Source organism: Suncus etruscus, chromosome 16, assembly GCF_024139225.1.
Source record: "Suncus etruscus isolate mSunEtr1 chromosome 16, mSunEtr1.pri.cur, whole genome shotgun sequence".
Lineage (NCBI taxonomy): Eukaryota > Metazoa > Chordata > Mammalia > Eulipotyphla > Soricidae > Suncus > Suncus etruscus.
The window spans coordinates 60,683,142-60,703,858 of record NC_064863.1 but is presented as its reverse complement, the minus strand read 5'-3'; the positions used below and the strand labels follow the sequence as shown (position 1 = coordinate 60,703,858).

At 35.6% G+C, this 20,717-nt stretch overlaps 1 protein-coding gene across 2 annotated transcripts in view; it reads right to left on the bottom strand.

Moving 5' to 3' along the window:
- SLC4A4 (solute carrier family 4 member 4) overlaps positions 1-20,717 on the bottom strand; it is a 468,271-nt gene that overhangs the window by 276,593 nt on the left and 170,961 nt on the right. The window lies entirely within an intron of this gene.

Genomic DNA, 20,717 nt, shown 5'->3' with positions numbered 1-20,717 from the left:
ACAAAAAAATGGAAAGCATTTGAAAACTAGTAATCACATTACAAACTTATTACTGCTAAAAACAGTTGTGCAAATACAAAAATGCTAAAATAAAAATAGAAATAGAAAACCAATTCAAATATACTGGGCAATAAATTTATCAAAATATATGTACTTGGGGCCGAAGCAATAGCACAGCAGTAGGGCATTTGCCTTGCATGCGGCTGACCCAGGATGAAACAGGATTTGATCCCCAGCGTCCCATATGGTCTCACAAGCCAGGAGTAATTTCTGAGCACATAGCCAGGAGTAACCCCATGAGTGTCACTGAGTGTGGCCCAAAAACCAAAATATGTATGTGTGTGCTTGACCAAATAAAGCTAGAATTCTACACATGAAAACTACTATAATATACCAAATAATAGTAGTCCATAGATTCAATATATATACTATAAATAAAGTCATAAGAAAATTTGGATTAATTACCAAAACTAGATGTTAAAATAAAGCAAATATTTTACTTAGGAAAATGGCAATAAAAAGAATGACAATGCTTGAAGCCAAAGAGATAGCATAGCACTTGCCTTGTATGTGGCAAACTCTGATTTGATCCACATATACTTTCCTGAGCACAAAGTCAGAAGGAACCTCTAAACACAACTGGGAGTAGCACAAAAGCAAAAAAAAAAATTAAAAAACTTAAGAACTATCAATGTGGGGCCAGAGTGATGGCACAGCGATAGGGCATTTGCCTTGCGTGCAACAACCCAAAATAGGCCTGGATGTAAACCCCAGCAACCTTTATGGTTCCCCCAAGCTTGCCTGGAGCGATTTCTGAGCACAGAGCCAGAAGTAGCCCCTGAGTGCTACCAGGTGTGGCCCAGAAACAAAAATAAAAACAAAAAACTTTTCTGGAAAGAACTTAGAAATGTAGGCACACCTTTCATGTTTTTGCTGCAAGGAGCCTATATGGGAAAAGTTCTATATAGGAAATTTGAAAAATACTGAAACTTTTTAAAAATACATGTATAAAAATTACAGGTGTTGGAGAGATTGCAAGTGGCTGCCCTGCCTTTAATCCCTGGAGAACCATATGGTACCCTGAGCTGGTACCCTGAGATCCTCCAAAAATAAACCCTGAGCACAGAGTTTGGAATAAACAAAACTAGATGTGCCCCACCCAAAAAAAGAGTACAGTACATGTATACTATGTGAACCAGCAATTATACCTCTAGAAAGGCATCAACTCTAAATTAAAGTCATTTTAAAGATTTAGGTACATAGGTAATTAGTGAAGCACAGATTATAATTGAGAAAAAAAAAAAACCAAAGTAAAAGTCTAAGTATCCAAAATGGAGGTTAGTTAAATAAACTATTTAACATTTAACTATTTAATATACCTATTCAACAATATACCATGTGCTGGGGCCAGAAACTAGCTCCAAGTATCACTAGTTGTGATTCCAAAGCTCAAATATACAACATACAATATAATACAGAATACAATATACAATATAAATATTGTAGCAATTAATCATGAAGTCATGATTAGTTCTTGTGTGAATACTATATATTAAATGAAAAAATTACAAAATCAAATACATAAATTAACTTTTTTTAGTACAGAAAAATACATCTGCATAAAATAAAGTGTAAAATCTTTTTTTTTTTTTTTTTTTGGTTTTTTGGGTCACACCCGGCAGTGCTCAGGGGTTACTCCTGGCTCCACACTCAGAAATCGCTCCTGGCAGGCACGGAGGATCATATGGGATGCCAGGATTTGAACCAATGACCTTCTGCATGAAAGGCAAACGCCTTACCTCCATTCTATCTCTCTGGCCCCTAAAGTGTAAAATCTTAAGAGCCCTCCTTTAGGCATGGTGAATTTCAGTTACCACAATTTTGTTAAATATTACTTACTCCCTGCCCTCACAACAACTTAGCACTGATTTCAGCTAGGAGCCTCTATTTGTAACTGTATAAAATGCAAACTTTACTACTAGCATTCCATTCATAAATGACTATACAAATGACCTATGTGTGCAGCAATCATATGCAATTAGAGTACCTTTAAAGTGACAATTGTCTATCACTGCATTATTATCTCATCCCTTTGCAGACAGCAAAGTGCATAGCTATGTTACCTTCTCATCACCCATTGATATACATTGATATGTATCACAAGGATGACACGAGGACTCAAAAGAGGGAATCAGTCAATAGAGATGAAAGTATTAAAACAAAAAAATGGTAATTCTGGAAAGTAAAATTTTGTCAAATGCAAGTAGAATTACAGAGACAGTGTTGATTGTAGGAGAACTGACAGTCTTATCGTCCACAACATCAGACTCTCCATATAAAGTTGGAGGAGCTTGGTAAAGAAATTGGTTGTACCAAAATGTTAAGATCAATTGAGAAAATGGTACTGGCAAAAAAAAATTGCGATGAGACATTTCTTTTTTGTTTGTATTTTGTTTTGGGGTCACATCGGTGACACTCAGGGGAAGGAGGACCATATGGAATGCCAGGAATCGAAACCATGTCCATCCTAGGTTGGCCACATGCAAGGCAAACGCCCTACCACTGTGCTATTGCTCTGGCCCCAGTGAGACTGTTCTTGACATGCAGAACACAAAAGAAACATCTGAGCACAGAAACAAAAATGGTCCCTAAGCACCATCATGTATGGTTCAACCTCTGCCCAAAAAAAGTACACAGAGTAAGAGTCTCATAATAAAGTGATAGGAACTTATATTTTTATAAATTGATCAGGTAGAGAAATAAAATAATAAATAAAAGGCACAGCATTACATTAGGATTATGAGTACAGATTCTAGAGCTAACTGCCTGACTTATATACAAACTCTGCTATGTCCTTGCTATGCCAATTCAAACAAATTGATTAACCTTTCTGTGTCTTTCTTATATTCCACACCACAGAAATGGGATGATCATCCTAACAGAAACTGAAATTCAAGAGTTTCAAGGGGTGAAGTGATTACAGGGTAGGGCCCTTGCCTTGTATGCAGCCAAACTGGGTTCAATCTCCAGAATTTCATCTGCTTTCAAAACACTTCTGGGAGTAACTCCTGAGGGCAGGTATGGCACACACACACACACACACACACACACACACACACACACACACATACACACACACACACAAGTTTAAAAGTGACCAGCCCTTACTAGAAAAGCCTGCCTAGATTCTATGAAAAGCTCTCACAGATGTTGGCCTACAGATAATTTTATTTTAAAATAGGTTAATGTCTCTAATCTGCTTCACTTGTTCTTTTTATATCCTTTTACATAGTGATTATGTAATGGTAGCTGCATTTCTTTGTATTTCTCTGACAAGATAGCCCTGGTTATCTCTGGCCAATGTCAATCTACAAAATGACAAAGTTCATAAAAATAAGATCCAGTAATACACAGTTCTCCCAAATCGCCATTAACAATAAGAAGAAACAAAAAATACAGCAACAATCCCTTCTACCAGCACCCACAGCAGACTTTCTTCACATAATACCTCATTCATTACTACTGATCCTGAACTTTGCCTGCACTCAGAGATTGTTGATAAAGATGGAGTGTTTCTCTCTCACGTAACTCTGACACCAATCTTTGTTCATTTCAGGTGCCATAGGAACTCAGAACTGTAATAATTGGTTTCTTTTACATCTTTTACATTTTGTATTCTTTTCTTTTTCATTTCTCTTAACTAGAAATTTTTCTCTCTTTTCTCTCCTTCTATATCTTCATCTCCTTTCATCTCTCTTCCACTCTCTCCCTCCATCTCTAATTCAGTTTCCAAGATGAAAATTCTATATTTTCCAATTTCTTGTTTAACACAGATTTCTTTTTTATTCATACCATAATATCAATTTGTAACTAAATTATTCAGGTACCAATAAACACTATTTTGCTCACTGTTATCTCATTTTTGTTTTGGGGGGTTTGATTTTTGGAGCACACCTGTGACACTCAGGGGTTACTCCTGGCTCTGTGCTCAGAAATCGCTCCTGGCATGGAGGACCATATGGGACACCAGGGGATCAAACCAATGTCTGTCCAAGGACAGCACATGCAAGGCAGACGCCCTACCACTTGTGCTACCTCTTGGCCCGTTATCTCATTTTTCTACCTGTAATTTTTTTCTCCCCCTTTAGATCACTAAGTTCCTCGAAGACAGTGTGCACTTTAGTACCTTCCTCAAAATTCACCCATTACCAAGTACCATGTCCAGGAGTCAGAGAGATAGCACCGCGGTAGGGCGATTATCTTGCATGCGGCTAACCCAGGGATGGACCTGCTGGGTTCGATCCCCGGCATTCCATATGGTCTCTGGAGCCTGCCAGAAGTAATTTCTGACTGAGTTTAGAGCCAAGAATAACCCCTGAGCACCTGAGGATGTGGTCCAAAACAAAAACAAAAAAAAAATTCCAAGCACCATGAGCATTATTGAATTCAATGTTACTGAATAAACCTTAGATACTTTTTAGCATAATACAAGCATTTACGAAAGGAACGTTATATTAAGAATTCTGAATTTAAGCATTTAGGCAGTCCTTATCACCCACACATGCTTTACTATGAGGAACAATTTATGATGTGAAAATCAATGAGTTTTGGCATGGTAGAATATTTAAAGAAAAAATATCCCTTTAGCCAACTATAAAATATATATTTAATCATAATATTTTAATTATAATTTTATTTATGTTACATTGACATACAAAAGGGAGATATTTAACATACACCAACTATTCAGTTTGGGGATGCTTGAAAGATTCATCACTATCAATACCAGAAACTTATCTATTATCTCCCAACGTTTCTTTTTATATCTTATTGTCCTTGTTTCTTTATTTATAAGTTTAAACTTTAATACAAGGTATCTGCTTTTAGTCAAATCTTATTTCGATAATAATATTACTAACCATAAACCCTACTTATTGTGTATAACACAAGATTTGTATATTTTGATCAATATCTCCCATTCCATGCTCTCATCAATCTCTGGCAACCATTATTTTATTTTGGTTATACGTATTTAAATATTTTTCAATAAAGAGGAATAGTAAAAAAATATATATCTAATATAAAGAATAGCGAAGTCTTAAAAACTGTCCTTATTCTACCCGCTTTCTTAGTCTACTTTTGCATTAGTCACACAAAGGCCACAATGAAGAGCCATTACCATTTGTTGAGTAAACCAGAGATAAAAGAATAAGCACTTCATATAAGCTGTTTGCCTTTGCTAGAAACAATCTCCTCCTACCTGGAGGGCACACAACAATTAATTTGAATGTCTCTTTAGACATTTAATACCCATTGCTTTGTGTGTAATTCATTGTTATACTTTGTTTTTGCACCTTCACCATCTGGTTTATCCCTTACCTAAATTATTCTTGGTGCCTGCTCTGTGTACAGAAAAGGTATATAAAAAAAGAATAGATGAAAGAATAAAGAATAATAGAATCAATTAAAGAATGGAAATATATTATATAGACATATACATACTGCCCCAATTCTTCACAAGAAGTTCTTTTACTCCTTTAGTCTGTTTCTTTTCTCTTCCCTTTTAAATGCAACTATAAAATGTCATGTTGAGGGACCAAAGACGTAATACAATGTGATCAAACTGAGTTCAATCCCCAGAAATTTATATGTTCCCCAGAGCATTAGAAGAAGTGATTCCTGAGCAGAGAGCCAGGTATAAGTGTGAGTACAGCCATATATTTCCCTTTCCCCCAAAAAGACATATTGTAAGAAAATAGAAATCATCACAAAACATTAAGTGAAGAAAAGCTCAATACTTTCATCTGACAGCTTAACAAATAATTATTAGTTTTAATATTTGCAACCCACTATGGTGCTATTATTAAAAGAGATTTTTTTTTTAATTTTAGGGCCACCTCTGATAATGCTCAGGGATTATTCTTGTCTCTGCATTCAGAAGTCATTCCTGACAGGCTCTAGAGACTATATGAGGTGCCAGGGATTGAACCTAAATTCAAACACCGTACTATGAATAAATCCACATGCCATAATCCCATGGGGGAGGGGAATTTGGAGCATGGTTGGTGCACAAAATAATCCAAACTGAAACACGAGTAGTCTGGCAATCTACTTCATATCAAGAGAGGGAGCTGCTTACCAGACTGTCATTTTATTGATTACAGAGACCACCCTCAATCTAGGGAGTAAGGACAGAGGCCTATCCTGAGCCAATCCCAGCCAGGTTAGCTTGAGACATATAAAACATGTAAAAACAGGCTGTAAACAAATAGATACAAGAAATTAGGGATTAAAAAAAAAAGAAAAGAAATCAGGGATGATCTTTGTTTGGATGAAACCAAGTTGTGAAGATGCACAAATAGCCAGGGATGATCTTTGTTTTGAGTAAACAAGGTATAATCTAAAATCTCCCCACTTTTTATTCAAAAATTGAGAGGGGTACAATAGTGGTCTATTGTTCTCTGCAAGAGACGGAATCCCGAATCAGAGCCTATAAAAGTGGTTGTTGGAGTGTTAGAACAGAACTTCTAGAACCATAAAGACTATCCTAGGCTCCATCCTATGACCTGTGCATGAATACCAAGATCTCTAGTTACAGACAACTGATTTTATCATCCACGACTGAGCAAAAGTTTCCAGACACCACAAAAAGACTTAGGGGAGAGTAAAAGTGCATGTATGGAGCCTGTAGTTATTCCTTTGACAGTATGCTTCAACGGCGGAGAAACCCTGTATCTCTTAGGCCAAAAGAATTCTCTTTCTAATCTCCCCAATATTTACTGTGCCTAAGCAAAATGGGGGGGGGGGGGAGAAAGCACAATTTTTTTCTTTTTATTTCAGGCTCATGATTATTGTTTGGTTGTTGTCTGTATTGTGGTGGAGCTTTTCATTTGTTTTTTTTTGTTTGTTTGTTTGTTTTGTCATTGTAGTTTTGGTTTTGTTTTTTTTCTTTTTGTCCTTTTTTGTATTTCTTTGACTTTTTGTGATGTTTTTCTTCCTTTTTCCCTTTCTTCTTTTAAATTGATATTTATAACCCTCTAGATGGACCCCTCCTGGTTTTTTGTTTTATTTGTTTTTTGCTTTTTTTTAAATTTTGGTTTTTGGTCTTTTTTTTTTCTTTCCCTTCAAACAGAACCACATAACTTCAATCATCTTGTTTTGCCTCATAAATTGAGGGGAAAAAATGTATGGAAGGAACCAAGACCAAACAGTTGTATAAACATTAAGTAAAAGTAAAAATATATGATCAGGAGGGCCAGAAAGATGGCTTGGAGGTAAGACATTTGCCTTGCATGCAGAAGAACGGTGGTTTGAATCCTGACAGCCCATATGGTGCCCTGAGTCTGCCAGGGCAATTTCTGAGTGTAGAGCCAAGAGTAACCCCTGAGCACTGCCTGGTGTAACTCACCCAAAATAAAAAAATAAATATATGATCAGACTTAATAAACATTAAATCCAAAGCCAACAACAACAGAATCAATACCCAATCTACAACAAGCTAGACACAAAGGAAACCACTTATACTGGCAGCCCAGGGGGGAAAGAAGGGAGATATGGGATGCATGCTGGGAACAGGGGTAGAGGGAGGACAATAGTGGTGGTGGGAATGCCCCTGATTCAATGTCACTATGTACCTAAATATTACTATGAAAGATTTGTAATCCACTGTGGTCAAAATAAAAATTATTTAAAAAAATAATTAAAATTGAAAAAAATATTTTGTCTAAAAAACATGAATTTTGCCAGAAAAAAAATATATTCTTCCATGGCAACAGAATGTTAAGTACTATCACCCTCCCCATAACAATAATATAAATGTGTTATCATTAAAACTCAAAATGTCCTTATTGTTTACCTCCAAATAAAATACAGAGCTATACAAATTATAAAAGACTAAAGAAAGAAATAATCAAAAAGGGGATATGGGATGCATGCTGAAAACAGGATTGGAGGTAGGAAAACACTGATGGTGGGAATGCCGAGGTGGGAATGCCGAGGTTCAATGCCGCTATGTACCTAAAATATTACTGTGAAAGATTTATGATCCAATTTGGTCACAATAAAAATTATTAATTAAAAAAGTGGCTGTTGGGGCCAGAGAGATAGCACAGTGAAACACACATCCAACTTGGGATGGACTTGGGTTTGATCACCTAAAGTTTCCAGAAGCGATTTCTGAACACATAGGAGTAACCCCTGATCATTGCCGGGTGTGGCCCAAACACCAAAAGAAAAAAAAAGTGGTAGTTATTTTGCCAGGTGTGAATAAATTCACATGCCATAATCCCAGAGGGAAGGGAAAGCCGGTCTCAAGCAGGACCACCACAGAAATAATCCAAAGCAGGCTTAAGGGAGATGAAACACAAAAAGGTCTCCAGACCTTTCCACTATGTGGAGTGAGAGGAAGAGCCTGCTGGAACTGCAATATTTACTGGGAAATTAGGATCATTGTCATTGGTGGAAAAGAGTATAAGGTAAAGAGCCTATCGAGAAATTTTTTCTGGCCAGGTGGTTTTTTGACATGGTAAAGAGGAAGACGCCATTGTTAAAGCTAAAGGCTAATATGCCATACAAGTTACAGTGAAGTCTGGTTAATCCAACGTCCTACCTTCTGTATTATTGCTCTAGTCTCTGAAATGATAATATTTGGGAGTTGGGCCACACCAGTAGCACTCAGGGGTTACTCCTTGCTCTATGCTCAGAAATTACTTTGGCTGGTTTGGGACACCATACAAGATGCCAGAGATTGAACCTGAGTTAATGGCATACAAAGCAAAGATCATACCCACTGCAAAGATCCTACCTGCTGTGCTATTAATGCTCCAGCCCAGAGGATATAGTTTTAAAATAAATTCTCTATTCATAAAATCGTGTATATGATAAAAAATAGAAAATAAAATATCAATAAATATATATTAATGCAATAACCAATATCTTTACTGGTTCTACTGGACAGGCATTGTTCTATTTATTACTTGATTTATTTTACACAACCTATGAACGATCTACTGTTTTCTCTTCTTACCTTTTTATAGAAAGAGAAACTGAGTATTAATATAAGCTATTAAGCAACTAATCTTCCCCAAGCTCATACAAGTCATATAACCTCAAATGCATCAGAGTTATTTCTAAGTTCATCTATTAGCCAACATACTGTAACAGACAGTGATCTTTCTTTTTAAGTAATGTCATATGAACAGTATAGACAATAAATGTGCTCATTTTTGGAAGCAGAAATCACCATAGCATATGAAATAGTCCTAAAGTCAATTAATTGAACATTTGTTCAATATCCTCCAGAAGGCAAATTGTGAATGTGCCTTTTTATTTTTGGTCTCAAAAGTATTCCACTGTGGCCACCAGCAGGGTACCCAAAAATAATTTTCAATAGATATAATGATGATAATGAACAATTCACACTGAGATGATAAGTTTAAATGCAAATTTCTTTCTGAGAGTTAAATGAGGATTTCTAGATTTTTGTCTATTTCACTTTGACAAAGTTCCACTGCTGATAAATTCTTAGATCTCAAACCAAAGTATAAAATAGTAACTAGTTATTTAATTTTTCAGTATGCTATCAATTTGGTTTACATAGTTATTATATTGATTTCAAGCTATAGCCATTCTGAATTAAAAAATCAGTAAGTTAATCTGTAGGTCAGGACTGTTAAAATTTCCACAACTTATCTTATTATTAATAGATCGCTACAATGCCATAAAGACATTTAAATACATACATATGTAAAATTTTGCATTGGCTGTTTTTTATTGTGAAGTATATTATGGAAAGCTGTGAATTTGAACTCCTAAAACACACACACACACACACACACCACACGAAAAAGAAAAGGTGGGGGCCAGAGCGATGGCACTAGAGATAAAGCAAGCGCTAGCCTAGGACATACTGTGGTTCAATCCCCCAGGGTCCCATATGGTCCCCCCAAGTCAGGAGCAGTTTCTGAGCACATAGCCAGGAGTAACCCCAGAGTGTCAACAGGTGTGGCCCCAAAACAACAACAAAAAATATGTACTCCTAAAACAAAGTTATATAAAATAATATTATTTCAGATTAAAATAAATGGCATAATTTAATTCATATTCATCACCATAAGCCATAAGAATTGCTATTTGTGTAAGTTTAAAACACAAATAAATCTTTAACACACATCTATAACCACAGTAGTGGTCATAAGTCTTGCCCATTCAGCAGCCCTAGTCTCTATTTGTAATAACAGCATTGCTTTTTCCTTTAAAAAACCATCTTTACTTTTCTAGGTCCATTCACTGAAGTTGAATCCACCTCCTGTGACTCATCTCAATAATAAAATATAAAACTGTTGGCCACAATAATTAATTTTTGAGTGATTACTTAACCTAATTCAGGCCAGAGAAAAAAAATAAAAACAAGCATGAATACTTTGTTAGAAATTGGAGATGGGAGGCCAGAGAGATAGCACAGCGGTAGGGAGTTTGCCTTACACACAGCTAACCTGACGGCCCTGGGTTAGATTCCCGGCAGCCAATATGGTACCCTTGCCTGCCAGGAGTGATTTCTGAGCACAGAGCAGCCAGAGTAACGCTTGAGCGCCACTGGGTGTAAGCCAAAAACAAAACAAAACAAAACAAAAACAAACAAAGAAAACAAAACTGGAGATGGGGTGGAATTTTTACTTCACACTAAGGTCTAAAACCATAATAAACTTTTTTGAGTGTTGGTAGCTATCTTTAAATCCTAAGAAAAATACTTAAGAGACTGCCTAAGAATAAAGCAAACATGTAAGAAGTCAAAAAGAAGGTAGAGAAGTTTCTTTTGCCATCATTTTAGCACTTAGATCCAGTCTCACATGGAGTCAATAATTTTTTTCAATTGTATGCAACAATTCCTTTCAATCTAAAGCTATTTGTGATAGTTTTTGTTACTTTTTAGTAAAAGATTCCTTTATATATTTCCATGTTTTCATTCAATGGTCTCAAACTCGCAGCCCATGGGCTGCAAACGGCCTCCGTACAACATTTTGTGGCCCTGCCCTAGAGGAATCTTTTTTTGTTTTGTTTTGTTTTAGTTGTTTGGGTCACACCCCCAATGTTCAAGGCTTACTACTGACTTTGCACTCAAGGATCACCCCGACTTTGCCTCCTGCGGCCCCCAGGTAAACTGAGTTTGAGACCCCTGATGGTTAGAATAAGGCTAAATTTCACATACTGCCTTCAATTAACTTCAATGAAGAACCTGTTTTATAGAATCCAAGTTTTCTTGGAGTGATCTATATAAATCATTTAAAGTATTTCCATGCCCCCTTTAGATTTATCTTAACTAACCCCCCTCCAAAGATAACTATTGACCAAGCTTCTGGCAGTCTCTAGAAAGTTACATGGTTAATTTATCTTTCAAAGAAAAAGAGTTAAGTAACATTCATAAAGAAGGCTCAAATTAAAATATTTAGACATCTATGTATTTAGTCTTTCACATAAAAATCTCTCAACTAACATTAATAGGACCTAACATTTATTCAGCTATAAAGAAGAGTCCACAATACTAAGAGATGGGTTTCAAAATATTATTAGTCTTACTCAGTAGCAGAGTGAGTTCAATTTCAGCAAGAAAAAGGCAAAAAAAATCTGATGTTTGCTAGGACATTTTGAAGGAACTACCTGTGTCTTAGTTGTTCATATTCAAAATGCTGGGAAAATAACTTAAGTAGAATTGACAAAAATGTTCTTGTGCCATATCAATAAGATGCCTAGAATCCTTCAAAACAGAGGGGAGAGCCCTTATATTTCTTAATAAGCCCTTACATTTCTATTATAACTTTCTTTTTCACTTCATCAAACATATTGGGTTAGAAAAACTAAAATGGGGATATTTGTTAGTGGTCCTGAGCATGTTTTTAAAATGCAGTAAGTCTTTCACAACATTAGGCCAGTAGTCAAATAACTTTTGCCTATGAAATTCCAGGGTAGTGTATGTTGAAAAAAACCTGACTCAAAATCTTCTTGCATTAATTATTCAAATTATATTAACATCACTTGAATATTTTAAGGATCTATCAGTCAAAAATTTAAATTAGTCATTTTGGATTTTTTTTTTTAAACTTTTAAAGTTGAAGTATTTTATTTCTGAAAGAAGTTTTCTTTTTTTTTTTTTTTTATTAATTATTTTTTTTATTATTATAATTATGACAACAAAGATGCAAAGAAAGAGGACAGGGTAAAGTTACAGTGGAAGCCCAATCACCCATAAACAGGATTCTCAGTAGTTCCATCGATGATATCCCAGCCTTGAACTTTCAGTCAAAGAACATTAAGAAAAACAAAACTGAACCCATGTACAATACAATTACTTTGTCCCTCAAATCCCCAGTTGTAGTACATATTGTTTCTTAGCAGCACACCATATAATCTAAAGATATTAGACTTATGTAACTCTTTAAACATTGAGGGCAAAGTACATTTATCTAGTTCCATGCACATGCTTACTAGTTTAAGTTAACCTCAAAAGTTTTAATGGGTTGTTTTTCTTAAGGATTGGAGTCAAGAGAACATAGTAAAAAACGATATTAAAGTGGCACTTGTTTGCATAGGCCCACCAAAACATAAGGGACATGGAAAGACAAATTATGGTCTAAATACATGGAGACCCTACCCCTGAAGTTTCCTGGCACAGGACTGACTCTAGGCTCCAGGCAAACTAGTTTGTCCAATTCAAGTCATAGTCTGTAGTGGCAATACACCTCCATTCCTCACATAGTCTCTGTTGTTGGTATCATTCTTCTGTATTAAAGATCCTGGAGTCTGCATATCCCATATTGCAGTCAGGATGGTGCAGAGCATCCTCTCGTTTCACCTCACACTTAAGGGGCAATAGAGAGAACCATGTCCTGTAGAGCAGGTCATCGTTGTTGTCATGTCTTCTCGCAGGTCATTGTTGTTGTCACGTCTTCTCAGTGTAAACGGAAGTGTCTTATTAGGAGGTCGATGTCACACCCTTGGTAGTGTCTTTCCTGGTAGAGGACTGCTTCCAACTGTTGCTATAAAAGACCTTGGATGTTTCGTAGATAGCTTGCCTGGTTCCAGCGTGAATGGAGAATGCCCATTCAACTGAGGCCTATGCCAGGTCATTATATCAATATTCAGGGTGTAAGGTACATTGTAATGAGATTTATTAGATAATAACTAATCTGTATGTATAGTGTTTTCCCATTTTAATGTGTCTATGCAAACAAGGATCAATGCCACGAAGCGTTATTGGTGCATCTGGACGCAATAGGAACAAGACCAGCAATTTCCATGACATAGTTCAATCATAGGCATCAAACTGAGGGATAGTTCCACCACAATCCTTACTGAACAGCTTACAAAGAAAAGACAGGATGAAAAGTGGATAGAAACATCATGGTAGAAGAATATATAGAGAGTTACAGCAGTTAAAGAAAATAACCATAAAATATTCAAAAAATATATGTGTTCAATATGTGTTAGATTTGTGTCCTTCTAAATAGTTCTGGGATTTGTAAGATCTACTGTATGTCTTTAGTCAGAGATTGAAGCTGTGTGTTACTGAAGTTAAGAAGGGTAAATCTGGGGTACTGATGGTTGGGAGGAGCATATGATCTTATGTAGAATTGACAAAAAAAATTAAGTAGAATTGACAAAAATGTTCTTGTGCCATATCAATAAGATGCCTAGAATCCTTCAAAACAGAGGGGAGAGCCCTTATATTTCTTAATAAGCCCTTACATTTCTATTATAACTTTCTTTTTCACTTCATCAAACATATTGGGTTAGAAAAACTAAAATGGGGATATTTGTTAGTGGTCCTGAGCATGTTTTTAAAATGCAGTAAGTCTTTCACAACATTAGGCCAGTAGTCAAATAACTTTTGCCTATGAAATTCCAGGGTAGTGTATGTTGAAAAAAACCTGACTCAAAATCTTCTTGCATTAATTATTCAAATTATATTAACATCACTTGAATATTTTAAGGATCTATCAGTCAAAAATTTAAATTAGTCATTTTGGATTTTTAACTACTTCATTTCTAACCAAAAAAAAGCACCTATTGTAAAAATAAAATATTCTAACCATCTTAAATTTTATATGTTGAAATGCTAATCCCTAATGATATTTAATCCCTAATAATAATAAAATAATTTCTAATAATAACAATCCCTAATAATATCCCAATGATATTTAGAGATGAGGTTTGGGGAGATAATTAGGATGAATTAGTGTCCTTATAAAAATCAGATACCAGGGGCCACATAGATCACAAGGGGTAAGACACATGTTTACACTTACCCTGGCTCAACTCCTAGCACCATATGGTCTTCCAAACATCACCAGGCCTAGTCCTGAAAGATCCCAAGCACCACTTAATGTGTCCTGGGAGGTACAAAAAGCACCATTGAATTGGCTGGAGTAACCCCCACATGCCAGGGCTTAAATAGCACTACATCTTTATCTCTAGCACTAAACCTCCCAAACAACTTGGCCAAGAATCACCAGAGGAGAGACTCTCCCTGCTCCTACACATTTCTTGGAGAACTCCCCACAAAATAAAATAAAATAAAATAAAATAAAATAAAATAAAATAAAATAAAATAAAATAAAGCAAAACAAAACAAAAACAAAATAAAAATACCAGAAACTTTGCTTCATTTTCACTATATAAAGACATAGAAAGAATGCCTCTGCAAACCATGAAGTGTGCCATACCAGTTAACCAAATCATTTACAGATTTCTCAGTCTTCAGAACCTTGAGAAATAAATTCCAACTGCTTAGGCTATGGCATGTGATTATAACAGCCTAAGTCTGAGGGGGAAATAATGGAGGGTACCAAGACCAAACAGGTGTATGATGAACATTGAGTAGAAATAAAAAATGATCAGACTTAAACACCAAATTCAAATCCAACGACAACAGAATCGAAACCCAATCTACAACAAGCTAGACACTGAGAGGGCCACTTATACTAGCAGCCCAGGGGTCAAAGGAGGGGGATATGGGCTGCATGCTGGGAACAGGGGTGGAGGGAGGACAACACTAGTGGTGGGAATGCCCCTGATTCAATGTCACTATGTGCCTAAAATATTACTGTGAAAGATTTGTCATTTATTTGGGTCAAAATAAAAATTATTTAATTAAAAATTATATAGAAAATTAACTAATAGTAAAACTAAACATTTTTGCATACTCTTCCTAAACTTTACTTTTTATTTTTTATTTTTTTTCTACATCATTAAATCCAGGTTTGCATAGTATTCATAGAGCTTTTTGGATGTGTGTTGGAAGGAAGGTAGACTTACAGAAATGGTAATTTCTTTTACTTTTCAGTCCCAGTTGCATATCATAATAATACTAAAGTTCCTTTAAAGAAAGGAGAGATACATAGAGTAGATGGAGACAATAGGAACAATAGGACAATGGGACAATGGAATAGGGAAATGGGCATTTTGGTGGAATGAAAACAATATATTATCAACATTGTAAATCATGGTGCCTAATATAAAATTAAAATAAAGCAAAAAAAATCTACCTTCCAAGTATTGTTTAGATGTCCAAAGACATTTCATGCATACCATACTTTTGGTTCATACTCTTATTTGCAAAGCCACCTGGAAAAAGTATTAAGATGAAGATATGATGAACTAGGTCTGACAAGTTAATGTCAATAACCTGTCAACAACAAAGTTCTTGCAGGTGATACCCAAAATGTCACCACCAAGAAGGCGACACCCCAGATGTCGAAACAGCACATGCTGGGCTAAGTTCGGAAGCAGGTAACCAAGAAGTCTGGTTATATACCGTGATATATAAGTGGGTCAATAAGAACTCAAAGTGTTAGCTGGATACTTCCTGAATCCTAAATTATGTCTTTGATATCTACCTCCCATCAAGAAATTTCCAGAAGGAAAAAAACCCTCAATAAATAGCAATTTTTATCATACCCATTTACTTATATTTAACTACAGATGAATCCATCTTATTAAAACTGAGTTATCTATCCAAAGAAACACTAAATCTTGGTTCTTGATCCTCTTGCTAATATTGTTCAAATCAAATTACTTTTCTCAAAGATGCAGCTACCCTAACATGCTTCCTTTAGTAAACTAGTAGTTTATTAACTTGTTCATTTCAATTATAACTGGGCCTCCTGCACTTGTAATCAAAGGCTTACTGATTTATAGAGTTTACATACAAAAGTAATTCAAGATATATATAGATATAGATACACCAAATGTCACCAATTATTATTTCTAATAAATGGTAAAATTAGCAATGATTTTTCCTCACCTTGATTAGTCATAATTTCTAATTTTTTTATAATTAACATTCCTATTAAACTAAGGGGTTTTCAGTTGCAACATTTAAAGCAATTAGATTAAATTAGTACAAGGCACTTTTCTACAGTACTTGAAATACAACATTTGGAACAAATGTTCTAAATAAATAATAGTTTATAGCACTTTTTACAGCACTTGTCTTTACAGTTAGGCTGAGATTCAAATAGCCAATTCTAAATGTGCAGCATGGTTCTAAATCACTAAGCAATTGTACATTTCTAAAAACAATCGCAGGTACATAACGACGGAAGTGAGTATATATGGATTCATGCAAGTGACATGGAGACTTAAATGCTTTCTGAAAATAGGAACTCACTAGTTAAAAGAACATAGGTCTCAGGTCATACAGCGGCTCCACATAATATATTTGCTGATTTTTGCCATATGAAACAAGCATTTGATGAAGATTAGAGCAAAGGAAAATGCAGAGATCTGGGGATATGAAATTTGGGGACCACAGCAGACACCTTCTCCCAGACGCCCTGGGAGGGGCAGCTGGCTGCCTTTCTCATCTGCAGAAGACTGAATTGTCCTTCCTCCAAGTTACAAGGTGGGGCTGTCAGGCTCAGGGTAGCTGTGACATGTGATTGCACAGCAATCTTTTCCCAAAAAACCTATATGTTTCTAGTCTAGTGCATGCTGTAGGTCCCATTATCGTTTTCCTTTTTTTTTTTTTCTTCTTACTCCTACTTCATTTCTCTTTGCTCTGCCAGATCTGTTCATGAGAGGGTTTATATAATGAATCACACTCTGTTTGAGAGTGAGCACATCAGCATTTTCTCCAAGTTCAACTCAGAACAATGATCAGCACAATTTATACCCTGAGGTTTCTAAAGTCAGACTCAATTCTCATCAACATTAGGGAATCTTCAAGATTCCCAAAATAAACGCTGCAGCCTTTCTCAAGTGCAACTATTTTCAATGTAAAGTCGCTATATTTATTGCTCCTATATTAGTGTCACAACTACCGTGCTAATGTTGCCATTAGAAGCCTCCACATACAAAAATAAGAGATCCTCCTTTTTGTCGACTCTTTTAAAATGCCTAAGAATACAAAGGCTGCAGCAAGCCATAAAAATCTTTGTGAGTTCTGACTACATCCCCCACATTGCCAAAAAAAATTCTATCCATCTTTCCTGGATTGCAATATTGAGATATGTGACTCAAAGTATAATACAGTGAAAAAAGGAAAAGGAATGAATAAGGGCATCAAGGAAACATTACAAAGAGTGGTTATTTCTATGTTTTTAAAAGGTCAAATTCCCTACATATATATATTTTTAAATTTTTGATTGAACTCTGAATGTGAATATAAATGTGAGCAAGATATAATAATAAATTCTTCTTGTATGTTTTTTTAAATCTCCTCTGAATCGGGGGTCCAATATTAGTTGCAGTGACCCCCAATCTCTCTAAAGCTTAAACAAAGGAAACAGTGCTTAGTTTGTCTTTTTTCCCTATACAAAAGACTCAATATTAGAAATGTCAAAGTGAAACATTAAGACTAGAATCTAGGGGCCCGGAGAGATAGCACAGCGGCGTTTGCCTTGCAAGCAGCCGATCCAGGACCAAAGGTGGTTGGTTCAAATCCCGGTGTCCCATATGGTCCCCCATGCCTGCCATGAGCTATTTCTGAGCAGACAGCCAGAAGTAACCCCTGAGCAACACCGGGTGTGGCCCCAAACCCAAAATAAAATTTAAAAAAAGACTAGAATCTAAAAGATCTACTGATTTGACTATGTAAGTAGCATATGAATGACAAGTCAAATTACAATAAACAAATAAATTTACACAAGTTCATTAGCAACTTCTCAAACTACAACAAAAATTGCTAGATTCATTTCCAAAAAATAATAAAATCAAATCTTGTAAGTTTATATAAGTGTATTTTAGAATGGAGGAGCAAATTTTGAAATAGTATTAAACTTTCCTCTAAATTAGCCATAAAGCTAAATAACACACAAAAATGAAAAACACAGATCAAGCATGTGTACTAGGATGTTAGGAGTTTAGATTTCAGAAACCTTCCTGAACAGTCACATAATTTAACAAAGATTTCCAAAAGTACGGATATGTTGGCAAAAATTCTCACCAGTGATCAATGTAGTGTTTGTAGCAGCTGGTTCTCACATACTCAAAGAAAATGAATCTTCACAGCTTAAAGAACATTCATTTTTCAAATGGGATTCTGCGCACACTCTCTTGTTTAGTGCTAGCTCAGAAAATTTATTCCTCAAAACAATCCTGAGTCAGCAATAATTGTAGGTGGAATGATGGAACCAGAACTACAAGACCTAAATCCCACACAGTTCCAACTCTAACAGCAAATACCCCTTTAACTCTGACTCAGACATTATGCCAGGTTAAAAAGTAACAATAAATGAAGTAACAATAAGAAGTGATTTTAAGGCACAACCATAGATGCAAAATTTAATTTTGCTCTTTTGGCTTACAAAAAAGGCAATCCAAATATAGAATATAAATTCAATTATATTAAACTATTGATTAATTTATTATTATTAATATCTGTCACTTTGGAGCAACATTCCTTTGAGACACACCCTGAGAAAATTTCAAATGTAATGACTGAATTTGGCATACTTGAAAAAAAAACTAATCCTGGGGCCAGGGGGTTGCGCTAGAGGTAAGATGCTTGGCTTGCATGCGCAAGCCTTGGACGGAGAGCGGTTTGATCCCCCGGCTTCCCATATGGTCCCCCAAGCCAGGAGCAACTTTTGAGCGCATAGCCAGAAGTAACTCCTGAGCGTTACCGGGTGTGGCCCGAAAAACAAAACAAAAAAAAACAACAACAACAACAAAAAAACGACTAATTCTAATTAAGTTTCATCCTTTATGTAGACTGCCATTTAGTCAGAGATTTGCAGTGAAGACTAACTAGCTTTATAAGTCTCATGATGAATGAATATTCTTTTATATTAAATTATCATTTATTGTGACCATAAAATGAAAACTCATCGAAACTAAAATTTTGAGGTAAAAGTACATAACCAATTCCATGGACCTAAATGCTAAATATTAAGGACATTAAATAAATAAATAAATAAATAAATAAACAAACAAACAAACAAAATTAACTGGAAAACACAGTAACCCCTGCTCACACCATCTTTCTTTTTTTTTTTTTTTTTTTTTTTTTTTTTTTGTGGTTTTTGGGTCACACCCGGCTGTGCTCAGGGGTTTTTCCTGGCTCTGTGCTCAGAAACTGCTCCTGGCAGGCACGGGGGACCATATGGGACGCCAGGATTCGAACCGATGACCTTCTGCATGAAAGGTAAACGCCTTACCTCCATGCCATCTCTCTGGCCCCTCACACCATCTTTCTTGAAAAAGAAAGGTCTAACTTCTCTACCAAGCTCCAAAAAAAAAAAAAAAAAATTATAGCCAACTCTCCTCAGGAAGTCTGATCTGGGTTGAAAACTCTGGGGCCTTCTTAAAAAGAGAGTACACAGATTTTACTTTTTGCTTCAAGGTACAAAAACCTACAGCCATACCCGACATCGTCTGATAGAAAAGGTCCACAATTTATTGTTATCAAACTGCCAGACCACCAAGTTTTCCTAGATTTATTGATCCTGAACCACATGGCTGCAAGTGACCAAGCAACATCTCAACATTTTATAGCAGCATCAGTCCAGTAGGATTGCAGCAGATCTGATAGAAAAGCTGCATAGATCACCAAAGAGCATAAACAGTAATAAAGAAGAGGCTCAATTAGCACCAATTACAAGACAATAAATTCTTAAAATATGACTTTAGTAAAAACATTAAGAGATATAACAATTATTATAAATATACCCTTTTTATCTAGGTTTTGATGATTCCATTTGCCTTGTATTGTAGCAAATAATATGAAATGAAATTGTTTGTGCCTGCTATGGTGTAGGCCAAATGGGTGAGTGGGAAACTGAGGCACTAGTAGAGGAAATGCCACACTCGTGGTGGGATAGGTGTTTGAAGAGTCAATACTTGAAACAATTGTATTATAAAAAACTTCATAATCAAGTTATTTTAATAAAATTTTTAAATATTTTTAGACAAAAAACTTGACTAAAAGAAAATTCTAATTTCTAAAAGGCAAAGTGTGCGCAATGATGCATAAATTTAAAAAATACATATCATGAAAGGAACTAAGCTGAAATGAGTACACAAATTTTGTGTAGAGCCCAATTTTTGATTCACAGGTCATATTAATGATCATCTAATCTTTATCTTTAAGTAGTGACTGTCTACACACACATACACACACACACACACACAATCAGCAGTCCAAAAGAAATTTAATGAATATTAAACAGCGTTGGTTTTCTAGAGCAATATTGGTGATGGAATTGGTCCTGGAACATTATATA